This window comes from Coptis chinensis, chromosome 1 (assembly GCF_015680905.1).
Source record: "Coptis chinensis isolate HL-2020 chromosome 1, ASM1568090v1, whole genome shotgun sequence".
NCBI classification, from domain to species: domain Eukaryota; kingdom Viridiplantae; phylum Streptophyta; class Magnoliopsida; order Ranunculales; family Ranunculaceae; genus Coptis; species Coptis chinensis.
In genome coordinates this window covers 17,883,277-17,895,341 of record NC_141456.1, presented here as the reverse complement: position 1 = coordinate 17,895,341, position 12,065 = coordinate 17,883,277, and the positions used below count along the sequence as shown (strand labels likewise).

The window sequence follows — 12,065 nt, the reverse complement described above, 5'->3', positions numbered from 1 at the left end:
TTGTTTTTATTCCTTTTGACTTCTCTTCTATCTATAAAGTAAATAATGTAAAAGTATCATAGCGCAAGCAGCTGAAGCAATGGCTAAAACTTTAGCAATGTCATTATTTATTTGATTATTTTTGTTTATCTTACTTTTTAGTTGTTGTAACTCCTCATGGATTTCCCCAGGATTCTCAGTAAAAATGCTATTATCAATCATATCTTGTGGTTGACACCCTTGATGCTCTATCAAAAAGCTGATGACTTTATTTGGTAGTAAGATGAGATTGGGGTAGACATCTAATAGAAACTGGGGTACTATTTCCCATAGAATAATGACACCTAACATAGATCCCATTTGTAGCATGAGTTCGATTCTGCTATCGTTGTTTATTAAATCCATCACTTGATAGTACAGACTATCCGCTATCTCCCTGTTTGTATCCATGAGCGAGTACTTAGATTGACTACTTTTGGGTATGCTTAATGCACTTGTGAATTCCCCAGGTTTCCACCTCTTAGGTACAATATAATACCTGCATAACCATTGGTTACTCAGCACCCTATCAAGCAAAGTTTTGTGCCACATCTTTGCATACCACTCTATTCTGAAGAAATCCATTAACCATTCCATGTAAACTTTTTGACTCATACTATGCCTTCTCACATCAAAGGGTAATAGACTAGAATTGATACATCAATCCGGTAACATACTAGAATTGATACACCAATCCGGTAACATACTATGATACCTACTTTGACTATCATTACTACACTTTTGATTACTAAAACTACTCTTAATAGAATTACTACTACTCATACACCTACTAAAAATCTCATATTTAGAATCAATCCTGTTATTTACCAAATGCATATTAAAGAAACTGTTTCCACAACCATTTATTCCAGTTCCATAATAAGAGAAAGATCGTACACTCCAATTTAGACTCCTAGTTTCAATTACGTTCGCAATCATGTGTTTTGTTATTTATTCTTTCTATCTATTAGATTCTTTGTTTTATTGGCGGATATAGATTCTTCTAAATCCTTTTTTGATAATCAGCCTCCCGTTGCCATACCCTGAGATACTATCTCTTCTTTCTAACAACTGAGATAGAAACAAAATAAACTACTCAGAGTAGAAGAAACTGGCTTTGGGGATCTCATTTCCAGGGAGGATTGCGCCAGCGTACCAATAGGATGAATTCCCTTAAGTACGTAAAGATTATTACTCTTATGAGTGTCACCATAGAATAGGTCATTATAGCCCTAACAGAACTAGCTGACCCTGCTGGCTACAAAGGAAAGGGGAACATAGGCTAGTTGGTGAATCAGTCGACTAAGAGATGAAAAAACATTTATTAAATCTATATAGTCATAATCTTACGTTTAAGGCCAGGGATGCTTCTATACCCGTAAGTAGACCGTGTTTGGTAGTTCGACAGTAGCTAGATCGGAAAGAATAGAAAAGTGAAGTATTGGGTAGTTGGTACGAGATCTGGCGAAACATAAATTTATTACACGGGACTCCTTCTAACAGGTTATTTGAAAGCAGTGGGATTAAAAACACCCTTTCTTATTCCCACCCAACCCGTAAGAAGTTTGGAGTTGTTCAGTTGTCTAGGTTCTCCCTATCCATCAGTAGGTGGGACCACCACTATGAAGCAAACGTAGACTTGGAACGGGAATGCCACCCCCCTACTGAGACTGACGTTCAACCGACGACCGGGCATAGCAAACGTAGGAGCAAACTACGGATACTGACTACACGGAACTGGAATCAAGCGCAGACGAGCAAGGGTAGGAATGGAATAAGGGCACCCTTCGCAGGAACCTCTCGCTTGTGGGCTTGCCTGATACTACACCAAAATGAAACACAGACAGGTAAGGATTGAGGTTGACCGCTCCACGGCTATTGGATAAAACCACATAGCTCTCCACTGCATAGGCTACTAATTAGCTCTGATTACACTTACTTGTTCAAAACATCGCTGAAGATTTATAAGGTGTTCAGGGAAACCCCCAAAGTGCCCACATTCGAAGTCATACTGCTTACTTCTCAATACACTGATTGTCTTTGCTCACTAATGGGATAGAGACACTAACCTGATAGCCAGCAGTAAGGGCGAACATGAAAACCCATCTCCAACTAACAGTTCAGGAGTGAAAGGCGAATATATCTCTGCCCCAAATTCCTGGTCATTGAAATGCGATCTCGATAAACGATAAACAGATTCGGTAGTTGACTTGCCTTTTAGAAAGCAGCAAACAAAGAGCTCATTTGCTAGCCGCTCTCTTCCTAAAAGAAAAGTAACGTAAGTGCTCTTCTCTTGTTTGAATTCGGTTTTCTTAGCCTACGCGCGTCAGGTCTTTATGGTCTGGTGATGGATGGAAAGAAGTCAATTTAAAGCACTAATTCTGTTCTTTGATCGAAGGTCTCATAGATCTTCTTCAGTGCCTTCTCACTTAATGCTAACCGAGCAATAGCGCTCATCAAGGTAGGTTGCTCGGGTTAGCCACGAAAGCCTTAGCGCGCAAAGGCATAGAGCTCAAACACAGGCTTAGTAACATAACAGATTCAAAGAGTGTAGTTAGCGGCCCTTGCTCCGGGGATTCGGCTTAGTAACCATCTCTGTCCACCTTTTCGGCTTAGGTTACTCAGTCAACAGACTCGGCTTAGGGTTCCAAACCAGTCCTATGGTTTAAGAAGAGCTTCTAAAAGGAGTTGGTGTTAAACACCGATAAGAATTCATTCTAACTAGTAGTTAATCATTACACACAAAAAAGAGTTCCGGTTTCAGTTCAGTCTACGGTCTCCCCACTGGCAGTTGGATATCAATAATCACTTACCCTGTGTTAGTAGAGTGAGGAATGAACGGACTCAAATACAGTTGTCAGGTCCAGCTTCTAAGGAATGAGAATCGGCACCGTTCCTGCTGTGAGAGCTTGACTGATGCTATTCTACCTTGCCTTTTTATTTATTGATGTAAAGTAGGAACGTCCACTTAGAGGTTTCCGAACGGTCACGCTTTACTGCGTTGTTTCATTGGTAGGGGGATATGAGCTAAGCTATACTTGTAATCAAAGGCTGACCCCGCGGAGAACCATCTAATGCTGTACTAGACTAGCTACTGTATGGCGCAAAAAAGAGCACTTAAAGGGAGTGCTTGGTGAATCCAAACGCTTGCGAGAAGCGTCTGTTCCGCTTTATCCAACTCATTTTATGTAAAAAAGAATTTATCCACTGGTATTTCTATGCCCGATCTCTACTCCCCGAAAGGTTACTCTCCTTTCTACCGGGCAAGCTTCATTCATGCCCAACCATCGCGCACAAGAGACAGCCCTTCGGACCTATGGCAAACCAGTATTGTACTCTAGGGCGGTCTAGTGAGAGCAAATGATCAAGCACGAATGTGCCTACTTCCGTACTTCGTTGACTAGTGAAGGTTGCCACTGGGGGTCGCTCATCTTACTCTAGTGTAGCACTCTATGGAAAGATGAATGGTTGTGCTTCACTAGCCAAGTCCATGCACCTACAGCTCGATCTACTAGCGCTCTCTTCAATCCTTCCAGGTCAAGACCTTCGCTTTAAGACAACTTTTCGATGAGCAGATGTTTCGCTCAATTACGATCCATACTCAACGTTTGATGACACAATGCCTCACCTGCCCTCAGCCACACGTCTCTTTCGTTCGCCCGCAACCCACCCACCAAATGGAACTCTGCCCTTTCCAACCAAGGAACGAGCAACAACTGTTTGCTCCTGGGGCCCATCTACACCACATTGACCTAGATCTTACGCTTATCTTTATGTTTCGTTTGATTGATTCGTAAACCTTTCCCCGATCTCTCTGCTGGACCTATCTGCTCTTTCTTTTTTACCCACTTCTATTCTTTCTCCTCTTCTTCTTTTTTTTTATGCCGCTTCTTCTTAGGCTTATGATTGTATAGAATAGGTTGAGGTTGCAGAACTCTTTCCTTGGATTCCGCAGTAATAGGGACTGTTTCAGGCTTATGTTCTAATTCCGATTCAGTTTCAGGCTTAGCTTCTAATCCAGATTCAGTGATCGGAACTGTTTCTGGCTTATTGGATTTCTGAACTCTTTCTTCTCGCGTAGTTGATTCCAGTTCAGTGATCGGAACTGTTTCTGGCTTATCGGATTGAATCTCTTCTTGTTCTTTCATGGCATCACTTCTTGTCCCGAAGTAAGCTTCTTACTTGTCTTAATTCTGATAATGACTCGCTTCCCTGATCGAGTAAGCCGATCTGTCCTATAGTTTAGTTAACATGAATCTCTATGCGCAGAATAGCTCGTTTAAGCATAGGTGTTTACTCAAAAACTTTCACTCGTGTTTCACGCATATTTCTCTTCTAATAAAAGAAAACCGGAAGAACTCCGGGAATCGGTACTGTTTGTTTTGCTTGAATCGCATAGTTGATTCAGTAATTGGTACTCTTTAGCATAGTTGATTCAGATTTCTCTTTCTGAACTCTTTGCTTATCCAGTTCATTTTCTTCTGTTTACATCAAGAATCCGGCTTTTCGCCTACTTCCGGGATAGGCATATTTCTGTTGATTAGCTATGTTTTCATATCCGAAACTTCCCTATTTTCTATCCTAAAGCAGGTTCGACTTACCTATTTATTCAGCTGACAACGCCTACTAGCTGACAGTCTTACTACCCTTTGGATATGGGATATCGGAATCCAAAACTCGTTACTATTTCGTTTGGCGGTCTCTATTTCTATATAGGCTTAATCGCACTTTTAACCAATCCCTGGGACCTGGGAAGTGTCCTAAACAGCAGTTTAATGCGCCTTTGTCTTAGAATACAAGAAAACCGGAATAAGACTTTCTTCTGTATATCGCGAACTGCATCGACTGACAAGTCACTGACCCAAGGATCGTCTTAGATAGAAGCTTACATGTAAGGATTTCCCTTTGGATACCGGTTGCAAGTTCGGATTCTATCCTAAAGCAGTCTTTCCCTTTGGATACTGGGGAATCTGAAACTCAAGAGTTTCGAACTGAACTCACGTCCAGCAGGATACAAAATCTCAATCTATATGCGCAGAATCAGATTTTTAAGCCGGGCCCAGTCCGAAACAGGCGTTTTAGCCTAGAACAAAGACCGATTCCGAAGAAGAAATCTCGGATAAGTGCTTAGCTCAGTCTACCCTTTGCTCATCTTTCTTTATAGTATATAAAGAAAGTAGCTGACCGAAAGCATAGCTTACAGGATTTACCTTCAGAACTATTAGGAGTTAAGACCCGACAGTCAAAAGAAAAAATTGTAAGCAAGCTTACAATTTTGACCTATGCTCTACCTATATGAAATTCATACTAGCTTCGGCTGGGGGACTAGGAAGGACCGAAGGAGACCAAGAAAGCCTTATGAATGAAATGCAATGGCTAGCTAACGAGGTTTGGAGAAAGGAAAGCGAACTTCCGCCGGTCGCTCCGACTTCATCTTCATCTCGAACTGCCGCCTCGACATTACGTTTCCGGTCGGTTGATGGAGCGACAGGTCTGGCAAAGGAGTTAGCTTCACACATTCTATAGTCTGTCTTTCAGGTTGTATGGTCTTGAATGTCTCAAGGGTCCCATGGCTCCTCAGACAGTGTTTCGACTTCAGGGTTAGTAGGAGCCATCATCCCGTCCTTCGTTCTGTCAGGAAGGTTCGGACGCATATTGCCGCGTGGTGAATTAAACCTCCCACCTTTCTTTCGTTCCATCGCTTCGTTCTTTAGCCCATTTGGAAGACTGATCTTGGCATAAGCCCTATTAGGTTACCATTCTTCCTCGCTCCGTACGGTACTTTCTGCTTCCTTTGGAGCTGCTTTTGTGCCCAGTTGATGGAGGACGCAGCATCTCCTAGGCCGATAAGAAATCATTGCTCAACTTTCTAGTGAGTGAGAAGGCTTCGTCTCCGACGTCAAGCTCATAACTGCCGGCCTTTAAAGGAAAAGCCTCTACACCCAGTACGCACAAGACTCTGATCTTTCTCTTTCATATGCTTCAATCAAGGTGAGTTGCAAATCTCTATCCTACCGCGCCTTGCTAAGAGTGGCAGTACACTGATCCTTCTTTGATCTTTCTTTTTGGAATATATATATCCTCTCATTAATGAAAGAGTAGGTCAAAACGGTAGGCTATCGCGCATATCAGCCATTGGCACGGCTACTGGTGTCTCTTCTTTTTGCTTTAAACAGACCGAATACGAGATAGGATCGTAGTGAACTTTGTGGTCTCACCTAAAGAACCAAGGCTTGCTCTGATTATAGTATAGAACCTAGGCCGAAAAAGAGACCTCTTATGGTACAAACTTTCACTCTAGGAAAATGCAACTGAAGATTGGAATTAGAGATTTCCTTTAATCATCGTCCGTCTTAAAAAATCAAAAAATCTTATTAAAAATCAATTTTTTTTTTAAGAGCGTGGGGGAATTTAGTTTTTTTTTGAGACGGGGAATTTATCTCTTTTTATAAACAGAGTTCAATAAGATTTCTTTCACTCTAGGAACCTCTTATTTATGGTACCAATCTTCGTTTTGCGTGGTTATCTATTTATAGTAAAACTAAAAATCTCTAATGGTATCTTAATATCGCCCCGTCTTATCTATTTTTTTTTTAACTAATAGGAATAGGCACTTGATTTTTTTGGGTTTGGGTTGTAGCTAGACGGTGGGCCTAAGGTAGGATAGTAAGTTAGCAACACTACTAATATTTTTTAATCCAAAGTTCAGGGGGGGGCCTAGGCCCAGGCTGGTCCATGAATAGATCCGCCTGTGTGTCATGCTAGCATAGAAATTATTTCTGATGTAGTCGTTTAGCAGGTGTTTACAAGTAGAATTGGGTGCCGCTATTTGGTTCTAATTCTAGCTTAGGCTTTTGTTCTTGGTAAGGAGAAGCTTTACAGCAGATTTGATGTGGTTTCTGTCAAACTTTGATATATACTCTGAACAGTAATTTATCCTTTTTTAGGCCACCCATTTGTGATATTCATTTTTAGGTCGATGAGATTAGAGAAACTGTTATGAAGTCAAACAAAGGGGTTAAAGGAGATTTTTTTGGTAGTTGGAGATGAATGACACAATTTTGTGGTTTGTTCAATTGTTCATATAGGTCAGAAACCATACATTGAAGCATATGAAAAAGGGGAGAGTGGATACTCTAAATTTTGGAGCATTATAATCCTGTTACCATTCCAGATGGATATGGAGGGAGGTGCCATCTTTAATTTGCCAACATCTCTGCTCATGTCTTCTAGTGCTTCAACCATGCCTAACCAAAACCAGAACATCCATCCCTTTTTCATATGTACAAGCACTTGTGCATGGAGATGTTTAGGTTTGAAATTGAGCGGATACAAATTGTTGGGATTATCCATTATTCTTAAGCAATTAGAGAGAGCTGCCACTTGTATCATACCCTAGCTCCCAGCACAATTACCAACTGATTGTTTGTTATGGATGTGTATTTTTTTTTTTTGATGAGAACAGGTAGTGGTAAATTAACTCAGTTTGAAGAGGTTTTTGGAGTTTATAACAACCCAAAAACTTCACTGTGAGTGTGACTCATAAATTAAAATTACATGTTAGTCGTCAGAGTACATGGCTGTAGGATCAGATAGAGGAACATTTTTTTATGGATACACGGTAGGAAAATAGTTTGGTCTGACTAATGTGTGTACTCAATTATTTTTCTATTATTGATACTTATAGTGAGGCAAAAACAATTTAGCTTTGGCAGAGTACTGGTATGTAACTATTACAAATATGTTCTTTTATATTGCTATATATCTTGATGAAAGTTTGTGGTTTTTCATACGTAGTATAATTGTTCTTATACATGAATATATTGGTGCAAATACAGATGCCTGTCTATCAAATGAGCTCTGTTGAGGCGGCTACTCTATCATAGATGGTGGAAGCAATTGTTGCATTATCGTGGAGTGAGTAGACTGCAGACGGGAATGTGTACCCACAGTTGTCCTTTGGGTACTATCTTCAAGAAGTATATTTCTGGATTTTGTAGTTTAATTACCTAGTGTGATATTTGAAATGTGTTCTGTAGGAAAACTCGTCCAAGAAAATAATGAGGTAACAAATGCTTCAACTAATTCTTCATATTAATATTTCTGCATTTTGTAGTTTAAATCCCTAGTATGATCATCTAGAAAGTGTTTTGTATGAATAGTATGTCGGTATGTCCATTCAAATGGATTGACATATGTTAGAACTTAGAACGAGTTTTTAATATTTATCCTTTGCAGTAAGTTGAATTCATTTAGGAAACTCTCCCAAGCCCACTAGGTTTAAGGCCGAGTTGCTTGGCAGGGTACAAGTCATGGATCCACCATTTACCAGGCATGAGTCCTAACCATAGCTCACAACGTACTTCTTTTCAACATCTAATATTAGAGCTATTTCAGGAGTGTTGAGAAACAAGTACAACTGTACGTACAAGATGATGACCAGTGATATCAATTTAGCGGCTTTAGCGCCTGCAATTATCAAGGGGGTTGAACTTTAAAAAGCCGCTTCTGATGTTAGGGGAAAAATCTTAGTGGTTCTAATTAGGGCTGTCAATGGTTTTTGATAACCCGATAATCGATCCAAACCAAACCGTTTGGTTTTGGGTTTTTCTCCATCGAACCGATATAAACTTGAACCGATAAGATGATATTTTAGTAATATTTATGATTAATTTTGTATATGTTTATCAATTGTGTAGTTGAAATTAATCGATTTAATTTTGGATTTAATCGATTTTATAGTTTTTAGTTCGGTTTGATTTCGGATTCTCAATTTTCTTATCGGTTTGGTTTTGGGTTCCTAATTTTTTTTATCGGTTCACGTTTGGATTTTCCAGAATCCGACCCAAACCGATCCATTCAGCTATCCTAGTTCTGATATAAAGTCAACTTAAGTAACTCACATTATACAATACTTAATGCATAACTGATATTTTGGGACTAATTTGAACTTTTGAAGTCTACCAAATAAGTCATTTTGCACTAATCTACATATTATAAGCGCCATTGGAAGAAGAAAAAAAAAAAAAAATCCAACATATTTGCAGGGTGATATTGGACACATTCATAAAAACATTTTAATATCCCATAACTAACTAAAGTTTTTGCCATACCCCAACAACCGTTTCAAACCAATATCTCAATTTGGGGGTATTTCCAATAGGGGCAAAAAAAAAAAAAAATAAAAAATTAAAAAAAACACACACACACACACACACACGCCTTTTTTCAGCAATTTTCTTCTTGTCAATTTGTCAAATTTTGATTTTGATTTTTTTTTCTTCATTCTCATTAGGTTGGTATTCATCCTATTACTTTGATATGATTGATTCAAATCAATTGCATGTTTATTAGTAGGATAAATGTTGTTAAAGAAGAGGTTATTGCACAGCCAATATTTTAATATTACTTCAAGTTCAACGTGGAAGAAGATAGGAGAAAGGTTCTAGATGCAGAGCCAATATTTCTCGCAGGTAAACTGTTTGTTATTGCACAATGGACCCAGGAAGTTGAAGCTCAGAAGAATGAAATAAAATCCCTTCCTATTTGGGTAAAACTAATGGATCTACCAAAAGAGTTGTGGACTGATGATGGTCTGGGGTTTGTGGCAAACCTGGTGGGTGAGCCTAAGAGAATGGATGAGCAAACTAAACGGAAACAAAGGCTTAACTATGCAAAGGTCTCATGGTAGTTCCCATAGACTTTGATTTTAGAACCGAAGTTAAAGTTAAAATCTTTGGGAAAAGAGGTAACTATAAAGCTGGAATATCCGTGGGTTCCTATTTCATGTGCTCTATGTAAAAAATATGGTCACAAAGAGAACAAATGTCCGGAGAAACCCACCCAAGTTTGGGTAAGAAAGAGTACACCGCAAGAAGTAAATAGAGGTTTGAATGTAGGTTTTACATCTAGGGAAATACCAAGTCCAGTGGAGGAAACACCGATGATCCGAGGTTGAAGAGGGACGGGGTTTTTCAGGGAACAAGATAGAGCTACGAGAAATAGTCGCTATAGTGGTATGGAATAACAATGTCAGAAAAGGAAATCTGAAGGTATCTTGTAAGTACACATTAATCGCAAGCCCGGTGAATGCAAAGAATCACGGTGCTTGAATGGACAAGAGTAAATAGCTCGACCAAAGGTACATAGAAGGTAAGGGAAGCAGAAAAAGGGAATAGGATTACTTCTCTTCCCCAACTACCCAATAGCCGAGAAAGAAATATGTACGAAGGGTTAGTTGCTGAAAATGAGGAGGTAGATGATATGGATGACCTATCGACATGAGGAAGAAATGTTTAATGACCACTTGCCTAAAACAAAGTCGAGGCATGAAACGCGTCTTGAGAGGGATTGGTCAACCAGAAAAGCCAAAAAGAAGCAAAAAAATCCAAGAACGTTCTTCGGGAGAAATTGAGCCTACTCTTGCAATGATGAAGAAGGTAAAGTCACTAACCAAAAACAAAAAGAGGTATCTTGAAGATTATACAAAAGAGTTTTGGGACGACACTATGGGACTCACATATGTGTGTTGTGCTTGTGGGTGTTTTTTCTGTGACTATGAGAAAACGCAACTTCATCTTAGGAAAGATCATCCTAAGATAGTAAAGCAATTGAAGGCTAAAAAGTAGGAGATCAAATGAGATGATTCCTATGAATACTTGCTTGTGGTATGTGTAATGTCATTTGTGTGAGGGCTTCATGCCTGTTGTAGTCTTTGTATGCTTCCTTTGTCTTTGATTGGGGCTTATGGATTGAAGGCAGATGGTCCCTCAGGCTATGGTTGATGGGGTTGCTGATTGTGGTTTTATGCCAGTGTAGGGAGAAATCCCAAGTGTTTTAGGTTTGATGCCTTAGGTTATGTGTACCTCCTAATGACCATACTCTTAGGGAGGGTATGTAATGCTTCTCTATGTGCAATAAACAGGTGGGGGTCTGCCTTAACCCCAGCAAACTCTTCAAAAAAGAAGAAGAGGTTATTGGAGAATAAATCAAGATCATTTTTTTTTATAGAAAAAAAAGAACACATAATACCATTTTTTGATAGAAGAAGAAGAATATCTATGGTTTAGTATTGGGTATTTAATAGTCTCGCGATGTATATATTCTAATAAATGAATTGTTTTGTTTTAGTATGCCTAATAAAAAAAAATGAAATTTAGAAACATAATGTGTCTAAAATTATTTTATTTATTTATTTTAAAGTTGAAATATGATAGTGTTTTTTATGGGTGTTTCCAAAATCACCCTATTTCTTAATTCTTTGTTTCTTACCAGATAGCTAGATCAAGAGCTTCCAGAATACATGGAGTGGTTGCTAAGCACTCTAGCTAGTGCTTAATTGCTTGTCATTTCAACATGTTCATGTTATATGTGACCACGTGATCATGTTATATGTGAGTTGGTCGATCGTGAGAAATTGACAACCTAGAAATGAAAGTTTGCAGTATAATGCATTAGAGCACATGTAACCTTATAATGCAGCTGTTTGTTGCATTTTGACGTCTTGTTGTATTATTACCACTATATCGTTGTAGTGAAGAATGAATAATTGCCTTTTGTCATTTTTGCATTTGATCCAAGTGTTTATGAATGAACATCAGAACCACTATCACAATCCATCACCTGTTGGTGCATCATATTTATTTTTCATTATTATTTCAAATCAGGTATATTAATCTTTAGTTGGCAGTTTCCATTTCGTTGGTGATCATGTAGTTTTATGAGTAGAATCGGCTTTCGCTGACTGGTCGAACTTCGAAATCTTGAACCGAAAATGTGGAATGGAAGTATGGAACCATTTGTGCGATTTATACACATATCTTCTTGGTGACTCCCGTTCTAAAATTGTCTCTCTCCTTCCAAAGATCATTTTATTATTTTTGGTAACTAGCAAGTAATACCATTTTTTCCCTATACTTGATTTTTTGTTTAAACCTAACTTTTTCTTAGCTTTCAAATCTGCACAAAACATGGTCTGCCAAATTAACAAATCAAAACTATATCTACGAAATGAATTATTAAGCTTGATGTTTTTATTTATTATTTTT

The 12,065-nt window shown here is 38.8% G+C and overlaps 1 protein-coding gene across 5 annotated transcripts in view; it reads left to right on the top strand.

The window, feature by feature from the left end:
• LOC147522631 (arogenate dehydrogenase 2, chloroplastic-like) overlaps positions 1–11,587 on the top strand; it is a 28,662-nt gene extending 17,075 nt beyond the window's left edge. For 3 of the 5 annotated variants that reach the window (XM_086594544.1, XM_086594557.1, XM_086594554.1), the window contains one exon: positions 7,857–8,140. The gene's annotated coding sequence lies outside the window, so the exon portion shown is untranslated. Of the gene's footprint in view, positions 1–7,856; positions 8,141–11,292 lie in introns of those variants that run through there. The other 2 variants (XM_086594549.1, XM_086594559.1) reach the window with 2 other exon arrangements.
• The last annotated feature ends 478 nt before the right edge of the window (positions 11,588–12,065 follow it).